An 18316-nucleotide genomic window follows, 5' to 3' on the forward strand; every position below is an offset into this window, starting at 1 on the left:
ATTAAAAATAAAGAGAATTTTCTAAAGTTTTTCAAAACAAACTTTAAACTGACGATTTATTTCTAAGTATCTACACAGATCTCTGAGTTTCTGTCATTTGACCCGTATATAAAATCTAATGGCATTTTACTTTCCAATACTTTGATAAATAATAGTTTAAAAAAAACTTTAAAAAAATACGCTTTTGTAACTAGCTGAACTAAAAAGTAGAAAATAATTTCTTTAAGTTCCATCCAAAAAAAAAAAGTAATTAAGAAATAAATCAATTAATCGTAAAAAAAGCGTGGGGTGCTGTCTTTCACCCATTGTAAATAATTAATTGTAAGATATTGTCAACGGTTTTTGATAAGTGTGTGAAGTTTCAATTCAATTCGACGTCTTGAAGTGGGTGAAAATCACGTTCAAAGATTTCGTTCCATAGATACATGCGTATTAAAAAGGCTCCTTTTAACATATATTTTACAAGCCTTAAGCCGTGTGAAGCCACAGATAATTTGAGCTTTATATTCGAGCTCAGAGAAGTGACTAGGAAAAAGGGCTTTCTGTGAAACTTTTTCAAACCGCCCCAATAATGTTATTCAACGTTCTGTTCATAAGCTCTCATGGCCACAAAACTTTCTAACGGGTAGTATTCGAGCAAAAAGCGATCAAAGCTACACATACACTATAGTTATATAACCCATAGCCCGTTAAAATTTTTGTTAATCATATAGGTACTATAAATATAATAGTTCTGTAGCTTTGATCACCCGTAGCTCGAAAATAACTCGTTAACAAATTTTGTGACCGTGAGTTTTTGATCAGAACGATCTGAAGCACATTTTGGGGACGGTTTGAAAAAGTTTCACAGAAAGCTATTTTCTTAGTCTTAAAACTGTAACATATTGGTAGCTTTGATTGCAAGTAGCTCGAAATCTACTCGTTACAAATTTTGTGAATGATCTCAAGATTGTATTTTTAACCCACCCATTTTAGGGTTGGTTAGAAAAAGCTTCATAGAAAGCCATTTTCCTATCTAATCTTGCGGAGTCTTTTATGATATAGTTAGTTTTATGTGTAAAGACTATTGTTTATTAAAAAATACGAAATTTGACATGATTTGATATCTAAAAATACAGTATTCCGTCATGATAATTAAAAGTGATTAAATTTTCCAAGACCATTATAAAAAATAAAATTATCTAACAAAGATGAAAATGAACTAAGTACCTATGTTTATTTTTAATGAACATGACTGTAACATTTTAATATATGCGTTTTAAATGAACATGATTGTAAAACAAGGATCACCTTAATGAAGAGAACAAATCTAAGTATATGGTTCCAATGACTTAGCAAAATATAATAGAATCTAATAATGATTCTACGTACAATTTACCTAATTAATTATTACCTAATCTGTCTGGTATTCTCTAATCGATGGCATAATTTATATACCTACATTACTTGTCTGATATATAATAAATCCTACATTGAAGTGTTTTCAATGGTATGCTTTTATGCTTAAGATTATTTTAGAAAACTAATAAGCATAACAAGTGAAAACAAACAATTGACTGAGTTAATTGTTGAAATACCATGCATAGTCAGTGTTGATTTCTTTATCACATTACACATACAAACATGTGACACATACATAACTGATAATCAAGTATAGTACATATTATAAAATTTTCGCCTAATTGGCACCCTCACGGGTAAACAGTGATGTTTACGAAAAAATGTTTCAAACAAAAGTTGTTTAATTTGCGATAAGGAACATTTTTTACATTTAAACTTTTGTTCTATCTCTAACGGTTTACAAGATGGATCCTACGGACCCAAGACCCAATTGACCTATGATGCTCATTTACGAACTTGACCTCACTTTTTACGTCCTGAGTACGCTGTAAAAATTTCAGCTCGATATCTTTTTTCGTTTTTGAGTTATCGTGTCCACAGACGGACGGACAACCGGAAATGGACTAATCAGGTGATTTTATGAACACCTATGACAAAATTTTTCTCGTAGCATCATTATTTTTAAGCGTTACAAACTTGGGACTAAACTTAATATACTATGTATATTTCATATATACTTACATGGTATAAAAACTAATAAGCATTAGTTTAAGGCATGACAAATATTTTCCTATAAAGAAAATTACAAATGGCACTCATTTTTCCATGAAACAAATTCAGAATGACATTTGGGTTATTATTTCTACAAGTGTTCTCTAAATCACTAGGCATCAATATTTCAAAGATTTTGTATATAACGAAAAATTTACTCTTAATTTTCGTCTAATTTTCCTACAATCTAAAAGAATCCAACCACAAAATTTGAAACGTATATCTCAAATTTTTGCATATACTCATTTTTTTTTTCGAACATCCTTAAATACGTCTAAAAACGGTACCAAAAACTTCACAGGACAGAATATAACCGGTTCGTTATAACGATAAAGCGATATTAATTAAACATTAGTCAAAACTAGACTTGAATGGTAATAAAATTAATGAATGGCAATGAATACAATGCGAATCATATTTTCTCTCAAAATCTGTGTTGATGGAATCAATAAAATTATATAACCTTTGTACACTCCTTAAAAATATACTGACTTACTTTAGTAAACCATTAAAAAGATTTTAGTAAGATATTAATTTTTATTACACGTACCTATCTATATAAAATAGATAACCTCCATTTTAATTGCAATTCAAGGTACCGGATGTAAGATTCGCTTTTCTTCGCTATTATTTAAGAGTTTCTTTTGTAGGCTATTAAAAATTTAACTTTGTTGGTAACTAAACAGCAATTTAAAAATAATTGCGTCCCACAGGCCATAGTTCCAAATCACTTGATTTTAGGTAACCATGAAATAAGTTTTTGTACAAAGCTTGCTTAAATCAGAAAAAGCTGGTGGTATTAAGGATATTTTCTTTATTGATGAAATACATTCACATAAAACTAATTAATTTATTATTCATTTAATATTTTTTTACATTTTTATTACAAGAAAACAAAACTTATTCTAGAATACATTTTTATCACTTCTTCTGTATTACTGTACTAAAACCCAAAGAGCATAGGATAGAGGAGAAGCAGCCTATATGAGCTAATGTAAAATCGTAGTATACGAGTTTCAGCGCCTCTACCGAGTCAGGCTTTCAAACTTAATAGTTAATAGTCACCCCCGCAAAGTAGTTAAACTTAATAGCCATACCCGCAAAGGCCAACAAACTTAATAGTTGATCGCCTCAGACTCCAGATGTCACTTATAATTATACTTCTGCTTCTTGTCTATCCTATAGTCTTTGCTAAAACCTAAAACACAACAACAACTGTAGATTGCCGCCTATATTTCAGGAGCGCCAATTCAATAACAAAATCATACACTATAAATATTCTGGTTTGTTCCACTTGTTTAAATGATGAATTCTGGTTAGAACTTAGGGAAAGTTAGACGAAAATTAAGAGTAAAATTTTTCGATATGTACAATAGTTTTTGAAATATTGATCATGCCTAAAGATTTAGAGAAAATCATTTATAGAAGAAATAACACACAAATGCCATTCATTTCATCATTTTAAATGTATTTTTTGGAAAAACGAGTGCTTTAATTTTCTTTAGAGAAAAATATTTTGCTTTTAAGTAAAGAATATTAGATTGCAAATTAATCTTAAGAACAATAGCCAAGTTTAAACTTTTGGTTCGCAAAGAATTACTATCAAGAGGGTGCACCTCCTGGGTTGAGCGTTTGGATTAAATTTAGGGAAGGACATCATAGTAACTTGTAATACTCCAATAAAAATATTTTAATTTGAGTTGAGTGTCATAATAAACAATGATCGTTTATTCTAATAAATTGACAGCCCTAAAAAACTTTAAAATAAATAAATTAACTTATAGGTATGGTTGCCTATTCATAAATATTTCAATAAAAAATTTGTAGAGATGTTGTAATTGGAAACTTTGCTATAAAATTGAGTATTAAAAATATTTTAATGGTTTTAACATTTCAATCAATATTTTGTTAATAAATTAAATTATTGTTGTTTAGTACTCTAAATATAAGATACAGTATTTATAGTTCGCATAACACAGTGGAACCTTTCTCTTTGTTATTTAAAGTTACATCGAATAATTCGATATATTCAAATCGTTCATTATAATGAGGTTCTACTGTACTTAGTAGTTTTTAATATCTTATCAAACAATAAAGTTTCGTTGTACTATTGTTAGTAACTATTAACAAAGTTCAATTTTCTTTTTGATATCTTAATATCGATAATCGAAGTCTTCGATTAAAAACTCGATTCTTTTTTTGTTAAAAATAATTGAATTAAGCAGGAACGTGTCGGAATGGTGTTCCGGTGTCTGTTTTAAGGAAAAGAAAATTATATTTGTATAATCTTTTAGGTTGCCCAGACATACTTACAGCAATCATAGAAATAAATGTCTTATTGCTTGATCATAACACTTTATTGTACTTGTTTTGTACATGCAAAGATTTCCTTTCTTGCCAATAAACTGCAGGTACTTACCTGTTTCTAGAAATCGAGAGTTTATAATAAGAGTAGAGCCTAAATGGCCGAGCAGTCTAAGGCGTTTGTCTTTGGCTGTTTGTCCATTTAGACTTAGGTTGTGGGTTCGAATCCAGGCAGCGGCAGTGTGAACAATTATGATTAATGAGGGCGGTAGAATTGATTACATTGTCGCCGCTTGGATAAGAACGAAGTAACCGACTCCACCCACATCAAAATGTAATTGTAAATATGTTTGTAATTAAATAAATAAAGATAAACAAATAATGATGTGGGTGGCCTCTGTTATAGGCATATATGTCAGAGAAACGGAGGTTAAACCCCATTATTATTATTATTATTATTATATTATTATAATAAGAGTAACGATTTTCTAAAGGAGTTTAATACCAAATAATTGACTCAATTTTAGAGATATTTCGAAATTAATTTAATTTTATACTACTCCTCGATTTTTTGAATTTTATTTCCTTGAAAGAGTAGCTTATTAGATATAATCTTAAATTTAACAAACCTTGAATTAAATTAGGCCACTTATGAACAAGTGTTATGAATAATATATTATGTTTGTAATTAGTTACTGGCGACAGGTGGTCTGAAAGGAAACTTGGTCCCCTAAAATAGAATAAATTTACTTGCAAATATAAAAACCGTTAGCTGATTACATATTAAACCCTTTTATTTTACTGTAATTACTACAATTAAATATGTATAATTCAATCCATTATACTGCACTATATATAATATTATAGAGCAGAGGTTTTCAAGGTTATTTCGTCTACTGCCCACTTCGACAATCAATTATTTTTCAAATCCCTTTTATATAATTTTTACACGATATTTTATGTTTTTTAAATTAGCCTTACGGCTCCCTTGCAGACCCACAACGAGGCCATATCGCCCACTCTGAGAAACACTGCTATAGAATTTGCATAAATATTATTTGTCAAAATTGTCGAGGGAAAATTTAGGTTGTGTAAAGTGTAGTATATAGTCTTTGCTAAAACCTAAAACACAACAACAACTGTAGATTGCCGCCTATATTTCAGGAGCGCCAATTCAATAACAAAATCATACACTATAAATATTCTGGTTTGTTCCACTTGTTTAAATGATGAATTCTGGTTAGAACTTAGGGAAAGTTAGACGAAAATTAAGAGTAAAATTTTTCGATATGTACAATAGTTTTTGAAATATTGATCATGCCTAAAGATTTAGAGAAAATCATTTATAGAAGAAATAACACACAAATGCCATTCATTTCATCATTTTAAATGTATTTTTTGGAAAAACGAGTGCTTTAATTTTCTTTAGAGAAAAATATTTTGCTTTTAAGTAAAGAATATTAGATTGCAAATTAATCTTAAGAACAATAGCCAAGTTTAAACTTTTGGTTCGCAAAGAATTACTATCAAGAGGGTGCACCTCCTGGGTTGAGCGTTTGGATTAAATTTAGGGAAGGACATCATAGTAACTTGTAATACTCCAATAAAAATATTTTAATTTGAGTTGAGTGTCATAATAAACAATGATCGTTTATTCTAATAAATTGACAGCCCTAAAAAGTACTGCTATAGAATTTGCATAAATATTATTTGTCAAAATTGTCGAGGGAAAATTTAGGTTGTGTAAAGTGTCCAAAACTTTGTTGTGTAAAAAACATGTATCCCAATCCATAAGGCAAAGTAGACTCATGCCTACAAGCGCGAGTTCTGAAGTGAACCAAAATAAGTTTCAAAACAAAAAGGATATGGCACGTAAAAAATGCATGAACCCAAACTTTCTGCTACGTAGCAAATAAGCTCCATGAACGCAAACCTTCTGCCACGTAGTAAATAAGCTCCTGAATCGATGTGAAGCATTTTCTCATAGGACATATAAATAGCCGCTCTGCCATATAAATCCTATGAGAGAAGATGCTCCCCATCGACTTAGGAGATTATTTACCACGCGGAAGAAAGTTTGCGTTAATGTATTTTCTACGTGCCATAGCCTAGAAAATGATTAGTGTTTGCGTTTCATATTGATTTTAGAATTTAATAATATTTAAAAATATCAGTTTGAAAATACTTAACGACAGTTTTAATACGTAAAGTGGCACAGACTTTTTACTTAAAAAATATATGTTGAATACATTAAAACATATAAACCAGTTTTCAAAACGATTACACATTGGGTAGGTAAGTTATATTTTTGAAACAGGATTTCTTCAGTGCAATAACATAATATTATTGTATTTTTATACATATTTAAAAATATTTAAAACTAGAGTAATACCCACCCGCTTCGCTGCGTTTAAAAGTAAAGATTGATAAAGACTGTCTCGTTTATCACCTTTCTATAACACTCGAAATAATGATAAGGATTGTTTTACACAGGTAAAATATATATATGGTTTTTTATTTTTTTAAATGTATAATAGTCGTAATTATTCATTGAGTATATCAGAAAAGATGGCCTTGAAATATTTTATATTGACTATTTTTACAGAAATCTGTAATTTATATTAATGTCAAATTAAATTACTTTTTGAACTTTTTTTGTTATTAATATATCTTTATAAATTATATCTCATATGTTATTCTGAAGTATGAGCTCTATTGCTATACAGCTTCATTGAAAACCATTCGCTAGTTTTAGCGTGGAAACGTAGCAAACAAACAAACAAACATCCTTACTTTTGCATTTATAATATTTTTTTTAAGAAGAGATGATATTTGTTTTTCACATAATAAAACTAAATCTTTTTCAAGGACTTTTATCAATGATGAAAACAATATCTGATTAAAATTTATGTTAATAAAAATGTTTATTAAAAGATAGATTTTATCAAAATTATGTGAGATATTCAGCTTAATAACGAAGAGAGTGGCTCTTTTTAATCAAGTATTAAGTAGGTTTTGCCTCTTAATTCTTATTTTTACAAGAAATGAAAAGCTATTGTCAATTAATAAATCAGGGTAAAACTTTAAACATAATTATCTCGTAACATTGATCTGGAAAATCGATAGAAAATGATTTTTTTTATAAATTTTCAATACATTTTTTAGAAACTACAAAAGACAGAATGTAAGTGAAGTAAGGATAGCTTCAAGATGTTAAAGATGTAATTTTTATATTCTACAAATGAATTTTGCGTACAAAAAAAATAGTTATAATCGAAAGTCATTGCTTTAACGGGTGTAACGAAAAAATTGAACATTTACTAATTTGGATTAAAAAAGAAACTCATATTTTTTGTGACAAAAAAAAACAAGTGTCGATTATGGTTTCACCAGAATTAAGTTGTTTTTTTATATAGCAATACTTGTTTGGATACATGTTAAAATTTTTTTTTTTGTGATAATAATAAATTAATGAAATCAGTGAAATTTGGATACCAAAATATTATACTTTTGACTATCATTTCAAAAACTTATCACTTTTAATATTAACAGTTATATAGATAATTTCGTTGGTTTATTAAATATACCATTGAAAATATACGATATTGATCTTAAGTAAAATACCACTACTACTCGTGAAAATGTAGGTGGGTCGAGGAAAACTACTAGACCAAGACCATGGATGTATACATGGTCACTACTAGTGGCTAGTGCTCTAATAAAATAATTGTATATATTTAACCATATATTAATACTATAACGTTCAATTTAACTGTCTACACTGGTAAAGCTCTATAATTGAAAATGAGGTCAACCTAATAAAAAAATAGGAAACATCATAACAAGATTTTGAGCTCAAAAATTTTAACTTGCTGAAAATTTAAAGCATAATATACTTGCTTTGTTTAATAGCATGTTAAAGTGCCTGTCATGAGGAGCTTTTTGAAAATTAGAAAACAGTTTTCCTCTGACAATTTAAAAGCTATAAATGATAAAAACAGGAACAAATGAATGTTATCGTCAAAGAGGATATCTTAAAAAGGGCCGATCTTAGATGGAGGGAAGAACGTACTTGTGGTACTACAAGACAGATATGGTACAATCGCAGGCGTTCTGAAGATCTTATATCACTTCCAAGGGCCTCTGTTCGCAAAGTTGTTGCGGCTATTACAGGACACTGATTGGGCGGCAAGCATGCTGAACGCCTGGGCCTGGCAGTGTATCACGACTACTGCAGGAGCTGTCACAGTGATGACGAGGAGAAGACAATGTCTCATCTTCTCTGTCTGTCATGAGGAGATGGACTTATTTGAGCCAGCCTCTCTTTGACGACTTCTCCGATCTGGAGTCCGTCGACGTCAAAGCTCTCCTGCTGTTCTTAAACAGCTCCAAATGGTTCATAGAGTAGTGGCCGGGGATGGGCCAAAACCTTTTCCAGTATCACAACGGACCCTATGATCTAAGTGTGTCCCATCCCAGGACAGCCACTCCAACCTAACCTAACCATATTGCTAAAGGATATATGAACTAGTATTAAATAAATAAAATATGACTCTTCAATAAGCCACTACTCTTGCATATTAGAAACAGTTGCCATCAGGTCTTAATGTCTATTGTGATTTATTGCATTGCATGAATAATTTTTTTTTTAAATTACATTTATTGTTATTATCTATCTAGTCGTTTAATTAATTATAATTTTCATCTTACAGTCATATTGAACGAATATTAATATTTTATTTAAAACATGATTACTTACAACCCACACAACACCGCAGTGTACTTATTATATTTTTGTATTAAATTAATATTATTGACCATGAGTAATAAAATAATATAAAATTTAATTGTATTTATGGTTGAACCAACCATTCGCACATGATGCGGTTATTTCATTTATCGTGTATCGTGTCTTTATATACTCGAACATTCGTAACGCGTATTTTTAGTCATATGTTTCCGAAAATATAGACGTGTGTTCTCTTTCGAAGATCAATGGTGAAGCGTAGTAATGTTTTTTTTATTTTACTCTTTTAAGTTAGGATTTTCAAATACCTATTCAACGATACCTCACTTACCATGGTTTATCGATTTTTTCTATGTATGTATGCTTGGTTCAAAAAAGTGAACCGATTTGTCTATTTAATAACTATTCAATGATACCCTTGATGTTATTCAATGTTATACTTGAAATAGTTCACCGACTTTGATTGTTTGCTTTTTCACATTATGACGTCTGGTGGACGCCATATTGAATTTTCATTACTGCCATATCTTCAGTAGCACTCGCATGGTTAAAACGAATTAATTGGCGTAAGAATCATCGAAATCGACCCAAGGGTTTGGTCTCAATTGTTCCACATAGGAAAACATATACATCCATTTCACATTATGGCGTCTGGTGGTCGCCATTATTAAATTTTCATTATTATCATATCTTCAGTAGCATTCGCAAGACTAAGACAAATCAATTGTTGCCAGAATTATCAAAATCAGCCCACCCGTTTGGTTTCTAGTATGCCACATGGGACACACATATATTCTTTTTCGCAATATAGCTTCTAGTGGTCGCCATATTGAATTTTCATTACTGCCATATCTTCAGTAGCCCTCACAAGATTAAGACAAATCGATTGATGCATGAATCATCAAAATCGGTTCACGCGTTTGATCTCCAGTGTGCCACAGATATATAGACTGTTTAAACACATATATAGACTATATAAACACATTACCACTCCTTTGCGTTACTCAGTCGGGTAAAAACATTAAAAGAAGCAGAAATAGCACTTTAGTAATAACACATAAAAAGATGAAGAAATGAGACTTTACTGACAGAGGTCTGTTGCTCACTAGTTTTTATTATAATGAATAACAAAGTGTCGTTAAGCATCACGGGTCAATATTTGTTAGTCTATTATGTATGCAATACAAAGTAGTTCAACCATATAAATAAAATATGCATGTAGTGTGAAATATTCATATTACCTCCGTATCATTTATATATTCCGAGACTTCTAACATGCTTTCGGCATTTTAAAAGACGCATATAGCTAACTTATCAAACTTTAGATAGATGTTAGGTCTATACAATTCAATTATTGTCTGTCGAAAGATATTAAAAGAGTGTAATATTTCTGTCTGTAAAACAGCGCTCTATAATTAATATTTATCTATAGAATACATAATTAATAAGTCTGTGGGAATTTGTCAAACTAATTTGGGTTATGTAAACAAAACAAACCTACCTTGATGCTGTTTGTCATATTCAACACGTTTTCGATCGAAATTTTCTTGAAAATTTAAACTTTCGAGTCAGCTACACCTTAATTCACATTATTTTTGACACTGCATTCATAAATATTCTTGTTTGCCGACGCCATATTGACAGTCTGGGTTTCAGCGCCAAATGGCAGAAAATGGAACTAAATTTGAAAATAAAATATTTACATGATTTTCGTGATAATTTATCACTTTAAAAGATCTAACTTTTTTAAATCATTAGTCAGATGTTCATTGTGCAGTGATTTATTTTAAAACTTAGGTCCTTAGCTTTAAAATTAAAGGTCGTTAATCTCCCTATCTCAATAATGAGCGAAAAAGGTTCGGGAAACACCAAATTTTCAATATCTCAGACATAAATCAACTCTTGATCGAGCCTATTTCTATTAAGCTAGTTTCAGCACTGTTTTTTTTAAATATGATTATAAACATTTAAATTGCTTTTTTGTGTCAATTGGCCACGAAAATCCCCCTAACTTCTCTATGTTTAGTGACATGTCAATCAAAGTGACTTGAAAAGCATTTCAAGCTCTTTATTGATTAGTATTTAAGCGCCATCTAACTGTTTTTCATTGATGACCTCGTCCAAAACAATTTATATTAAATATTTGCATGAAGACAAGTGTAAAAATAAATCTTGCTTGATACAATTTGCTATAATATAATGAGGCCATCATTATAAACTTTTACTTGTTAATAAATAAATATTAGTTTGTATTTATAGTCAGTCATCGTCTCATGGACAGCCACCAATATAAAGAAGGAGGACTTGACTGGTATAAAAAAAAAAAATTAATTGTACGAATGATATCATCAATTTTATTTTTATTTATTTTTACATTCATATATTATTTTTTTTATTATGTGTACATGGGTATTTTTATTTAAAAAAATTTATACATAATATTTGCATAACTTATTATAATACTGTACTATAGTTACATAATAATGAATTTTATTTATTCTGTGTATGTTATTATCTCATCGAAAATATTAATCTAAAAAAGTGTGCAAAGTTCTTGTTTTTTTAATATAAAATGTTCAAAAATACTTTGTACAATTCTTGAATTCCATTTCCTGATGATCGCATCATCGATAAAAACATCGCATTAGTTTAAAAAGGATCTGATTTTTCTGGGTGAACCATTTTAATCAATTATGGCTAATAGTTTGTTTTGCATCTTAAAAAAATAACTAACTTAGATCCTAAAAGGTAGAGATAGAATAGCACTTTAAATTAGAAAGTTGATCCTCATACTAAACTAACATTTTTTATTGAAAACATTTTTCGAAAATCGTTAGCTTTGGGAGGAAATGCAACTGAAGGATATATCATTTTTTCATTTAATCGAAAGATAATACGCTAGCATTAGAAAAATGTTTTAGACAAAAGTTATCAAGAACGATTAATGTCATTCGTGATGATAACTTTTAAGCCCAGGTAAGCTTTCAAGATCATTTAAAGATCAAAGACCTTTAACTAGAATTGACGGTCAAAGTCTTGGACACAGGCGAACGTCCACTACTGCCCACAACAACTTATCCAAAGCATTTTTCTGTAGTTTCTTTTGATTAAATGCAATAATTATTTTAAGTCGCATTTTCTCCAAAACCTAACGATTTTCGGAATAATGTTAGTTTTTTTATGAGGATCAACTTTTTAATTAAAACTGTTATCCTATCTCTTATCTGTTTAGATTTAAATTGATTATTAAAGCAACCCGGAGAACTATAGATCCATTCTGATGAAAGAATATGATGCCCCCCCCCCCATCAAACTCTGCAACTTTACTCCAAGTTATTTTTTGATTGGTTAACTACAAAACGATCTATTAACCATAATATATTAAAATGGTTTTAATTTGCATATATTATTGGTACTTAGCCTACAGCACTCTCGTGCGTATATAAATTGAATAAATATATGGAATATAAATTTTTTTCAAGGTTGGTGGTTATACTTAAGAAAAATTTTACTTTGATAGTTGGTTAAAGAGTTGAAGTCAGTTTTTAGAACAATTAAAGGTCATCAAATTAATGTGTATTGTCTGGTTTATTTTTTAGATCATGATAAATGAATTCTAATTTATTTCTTTTACTATTAAACAAATTACAAAGTATTTCCTTTTGCCTACATTATCGGCTAAGATTTCGGATAACTGGAGTCACTCAAGTGCATTTATGAAGGCTAAAAACAGGGATAAAAGACAAATTTTTATGGAATGGCACCACAATGAAGGCAGCAAGTGGGCCTTTTTTCTTAAATCCGCCACTGATTTTCACTCACAGATAGTGAGATTTTAGTTCGCAATCTATCTTAAGTTTGGTCAGAAATAGATGATGATAGATGATTTAAATAAACTGAATGAATGATTCATGTTATGACAATGATTACGTTTAGTATTAAAAATAAAAATATAAAGTAAATATTAAATTTAGATATGCATGATGCAAAGTTTTATCAATAAATCCTCTTCAAAGAAGTAAAAATACCATAAAAATTATAGAATTTAAATGAAACATGTATGTATGTCTACTATATCTATTGTTATTTAAAAGATATACAAAGTGTTTTCTAAATACCTTAGCAGGAATGGTGAACCAATAGCACGGCATATCATTGACAGCATGCGATACAATATTTTGGGCACGCCACCGATCACAAAGTTCGCTATGAAGTATTATATTATGAACAAGTCTTCGAGGCATTAATATTTTCAGAAATGGATAACATGAAAGACTCGCTTAAAAACTGTTTAACTAATGACTCCAGTTCAGCATACATTCTGAATAAAAAAATCACGCCAACGATCACAAAGTTCACTATGAAGTATTATATTATGGACGAGTCTTCGAGTCATTAATATTTTTCAGAAATGGATAATATGAAAGACTCGCTTAAAAACCGTTTGACTAATGACTCCAGTTCAGTATACATTCTGCATAAACCTACCAGCATACATTCTGTCTAAAATACATACTTGAAAATTACTCTATAAGTCCCAATTTTTTAGAAACTCACTATATATTTATAGATCTGAATGTCTTCTATCCACACAAATAATTAAAATGATTGTATAAATAATAATATAAATAATAAAATATTTTTAATATTTTATACTTAAAACAATGACTAAATATAATAAAACAATTTCACGAATTTTTCGTGTTTATTACCTGTATGTATAAATATTTTATTACAAATTTTTATATAAAAATATATTGAAAATTCTTTCATAAGCTTTATGAAAGTACTTAAAATTTGCAAAACTTTTATCTGATTTTTCTATCCGATTTCTAGTTTACCTCAGGTTTCAAACATGCCAAAGTCATATCATAAGTCTAAATATAGCCCAATGTATCTAGCCTTTTCTACAATTTACCATCAAGTTATACTTTTCTTTGCTACTCCTTGTGAGGGAGGCATTGCCTCAGCGAATAGTGAGGGATGCATTGCCTCAGAATAGCATTATTGTTCTTGAATGAAAATAGTACAAGTTTTTGCGACGATAACTAAGGGTATGTTTCTTTTTAAAAAGAACTGTAAGTAAATTACTCATTCAGTTTATTATAGCCAATCATCGGGCAGCATTTCCGTACTAGTCAGCTTGAGATTTTTAAAATGATTTTCAGAGTGAATTTAATTACTTCTGCCGAATTACACAATATCCGCTTGTGTCAATAAAATGGTTAATCGCATAAAATCTACATTTTTATTTGTTTTGATTTTGAATTCATCATAAATTAAAAAAAACAACATACACTTATTTGTGCCTCTTACATTAAAAAATAAAAGTTAAAATAAATAAAAACTGGCAAATATTTACAAACAATAAAAAACTTTCATTTTTTACTGTAGTTTTTTTAAACTGTGATTCTGCCATCAGTGTACATCATAATTAATATGTCTTTAATTGTCCATAACGAAAATCTAATCCACATTCGGCTTTGGCTCCGCGTCACAGAAAACATCATTACATGAAAAAATGAAAAACCGCATCTTTCTACCTTGTAAAGAAGAAAAGTGGTAGTTTTAGAGATGTTTTTCCAATTTCTGTTAATTTGAGTGTATTTCGCGTCGATTGGTGAAAATTCCATTTTTCTAGCATGTATAGAACAGAAAAATCAAGTTTACAAGAGTTTTTCCCATTTTCGGGGGTGTAACAATCAAAATTTAAAGTTTTCCGATTTTTCCTTTAAGTTTCAAGCAATTCCGCATCTTCTGAAAGGTATAAAACAAAAAAACGCAGTTTCCGAGAATTTGGCCATTTTCGAGGATTGGGATTAAGGCTGCAATGAAACTGTTTTAGATTTTCTATCACGCCTAGAAGTGCCTTATTTGTATCGGTAATTATGAGTCAATCAGTCAGGTTCGAATACGGCTATATAGTATTATAGATTGTCCAATCGATAGTTAATCAATCTATAAAGGAAGTATTTTTTATTTTCGTTTTCTACCTGATAAATCCTTCGAAATGATCATTATAAGCGAAAAAATTCCAGATACGTACCTTGCACTCGCTAGGTTTTACTATCAAATATTTTCTAAAAGATAAAAAATATTTAAAAAAAACCACTTGAAATACTAAAATATTTCTATTCAACCATTTTCATGAAAATAACTTGAAATAAATTTTAAAGGTTTTACTTAGTTTTTTTTTAATTCTAAATGCCAAACTTCGTTTCTGTGTTAGTGTAAAAGTTATGCTCTATAAATAAGTTATAATGAATGATAAACATACCATTATAAAAGTTTAAATAATATATTGTTTTTATTGTTTAAATGTCATAAGTCAAATTTTAAATAATAATATAATACAGATAATTTTGTAAATAACATAACATAACAATACGAAAAATATATGCTGACTTGAATAAAAATAATAGTCAATATTAGTCTACACGCAAAATATTTTGTGTTAATTTTAATTTTCTTCAATAGCTAATTTACATTTTATTTTTATCTTACTTTTTAACATTTTAAAACATCTGATTTAAATTTTAATATGTACTTTAACCTTTTGAAATTATTTAGCAATTGACACGGATCAATTTTTATACCATGTGTGTTTGTAGCATCTAGGCATATACATATCTGTAATATGACAGAATACATCTGTTTAGTAATGCATCTAAGCGAGAGGTATTATATAGATGTATTGAACATTAGTTGGAAGACACTTGGAGAGTGGGAGTTTATAATTACAGATAACTAGTAAGTTCATCAAAACTCCGACTCTCTGCATGCATACAACAGAAGGTCTGTCGTATGGTATCTGTAGTCTTACAACACATGTTTATAATACCTCTTGCTTAGATGCATTACTAAACGGATGTATTATATCATACTACAAATATGTATATGCCTAGATGGTACAAACACACATGGTAAACTACTTAAATCAGCGAAAATCTATTTTTTTAGATAAATAAAATTTACCAGGTGCTGTAAAAGTACGGATCCCGAAAATGCTATTAAAATATTAAAAATCTACATCTTCACGCTGAGATAAGGCTTATTTTTCAGCATTGAACGAACTAATGATAAATAACTAACTTTCTCGGTCTAATTTATGGATGTCGAGATTTATGAATGGATGTTTGTTACGTTTTCACACAAAAACTATACTGGGTGGATTATGATGAAACTCACAATTTGGTAGCTTTAATATAGGCCATAATAGATCATGCTACGATAACGGTAGTCGAAGATATAGAACACTAAGCGAAGGCAAGTGAGTTAAAAGAAAAAAATTTGTCTTTGGAGTTGACATTGTCTAAATTGCGAATTGGAGTGGAGATAAATGAGCAGGTGGAGGATATAACACTGTAGTCTTTGTGGGTGTGTAACTGTCATTTATCTAAAAATGGATCTACAACGCATCAAACGACATCCCAATTCAGTACAAATAAATAAATAAATTGTATAAATATTTACTAAATATGTACAAATAATTAAAACTTTCATTTTTCGTTGATGTTGAGTGCGTTTTTACAACAATAAACAAACATAAATTTCATTAATAATTTTAAAAGTGTTTATTTTTTGAAGGTAGTCCTATAATTTAAAATAAAAATACTGCAAAATGTACAGATGTCTTTTGTATGCTAGTTATAAATACTCTATCAAAGTCTAAATACTCTATCTAAGTTTTTCACAAAAAGGATATTATTGGAAAAAATCCACAATTTTTCGAGAACTTTCGAGCACAGGTGACATTTCGGCTTTTTAAAATTCTTTAATTTACACCTAAAAGAAACGGAGTATAATTTTTTTTAAATAATAATAATTTATACATTATTTATTTATTTATGTAATTTTATTTATAATGTATGACATCATGGTAAAAAATTAAAACCAATTTTTTGTATTTTAAAAAGAATTACATTAAAATAATTATCGTCTTTTTTATTACCCTGCACATACAATATTAGTAACAAAAGTATAAATTTAAACATATATTTTTACATTTAATTCAAATTTGAAACAAATAGAAAGATTTTCTATTTTAGAAACAAATGAAACTGAATGACTGAGTTAATTGTTAGAATTCCCTGTACAGATATTGTTGAGTGTCAGTGCCTTGCATTGTTTTCCCGTTCTAATCCCCTTAATATTGTCGAATGGATTTGGTATACAATTAGAATTTTTACATCGACTATTCGAATATTTACAACCATATTTTCAATCTTCTATTCAAGAACATATATAAGGACGGTAAACTCAAGTGGAGAGAGTAGTTGAATAAAAGGTTACCATATGGGCGAGGTCTAGCCCTCAGTCGTTGCGTACTTTGTCTTTTGTTTTCAATTAATTGAAAGTGATTTCGAAATAATTTCATTTTTTCAATTAATTTCAACGACCGAGAACTAAATTTGGCCCAGATGGGTGCCGTAAATTCAGCCGTTGTCACTTATAACTCGTCATAGGAGTTTCATGTCCTATAAATAAATATTTAACATTCTTTCTCGAGCTATTTTTCTGACACATAACGAGATCTTCCTTTTTCGTGTATCAATTTCCATTATTTACCCCTCGTTTTAAAGCTTATCGTGCTGGCTAATGCCGAAAAAGAGTTTCGCCGTCTAAAAATGAACCGCTTAGAAAAAAACAGGCAAGAAATATTTAATTTTGTTCAGTATGTAATTTTTATATCACATCTGTAATAAAATTGCCTATAAATAAAAAGAAAGTAAATTTCTCTTGTCTGTTATTAGCAATACGGTACTGCAATGCGAAATTCCTTACGGATCGAGCTAACTTTAATTAATTTTTGGAAAAGTAGCTTTGTCAAATGCCGATTTTAGACGTTTGTCCTATTTATTACATTTGTAAATACATATGGAAGTTGTGTGAGTTTCCAGATTTTAACAAATAAATCTTGTATGCATCGCATGTTCAAATAAAATACTAGAAATTCAACTTGTTAATTTTCAAGATATTCATAGGAACAGGAAAGCCAATCTTTTCACATAACGTTTGTAATTTTCCTCTAAAAAGTGTTTATAGTACTTGCAAATTAGCTGAAAGACAAGAAACAAACAAGAATCAAACAATAGAAGATAATTGATTAAAAAAAAAGGCAAAAATTATATTTTCTGATAAAAATGCTAAGCC

At 29.3% G+C, this 18316-nt stretch overlaps 2 protein-coding genes across 2 annotated transcripts in view; one reads left to right on the top strand and one right to left on the bottom strand.

Annotated features, from left to right (window-relative positions):
- Positions 1–2791, bottom strand: part of LOC123296959 (structural maintenance of chromosomes protein 4-like) — a 58493-nt gene extending 55702 nt beyond the window's left edge. Inside the window, exon 1 of the mRNA XM_044878694.1 lies at positions 2663–2791. The gene's annotated coding sequence lies outside the window, so the exon portion shown is untranslated. The remainder of the gene's footprint in view (positions 1–2662) is intronic.
- The window catches only part of LOC123296958 (nesprin-1), a 124319-nt gene that overhangs the window by 41028 nt on the left and 64975 nt on the right, over positions 1–18316 (top strand). The gene's annotated exons all lie outside the window — the stretch shown is intronic.

Source organism: Chrysoperla carnea, chromosome 3, assembly GCF_905475395.1.
Source record: "Chrysoperla carnea chromosome 3, inChrCarn1.1, whole genome shotgun sequence".
In the NCBI taxonomy this organism is placed as follows: Eukaryota; Metazoa; Arthropoda; class Insecta; order Neuroptera; family Chrysopidae; genus Chrysoperla; species Chrysoperla carnea.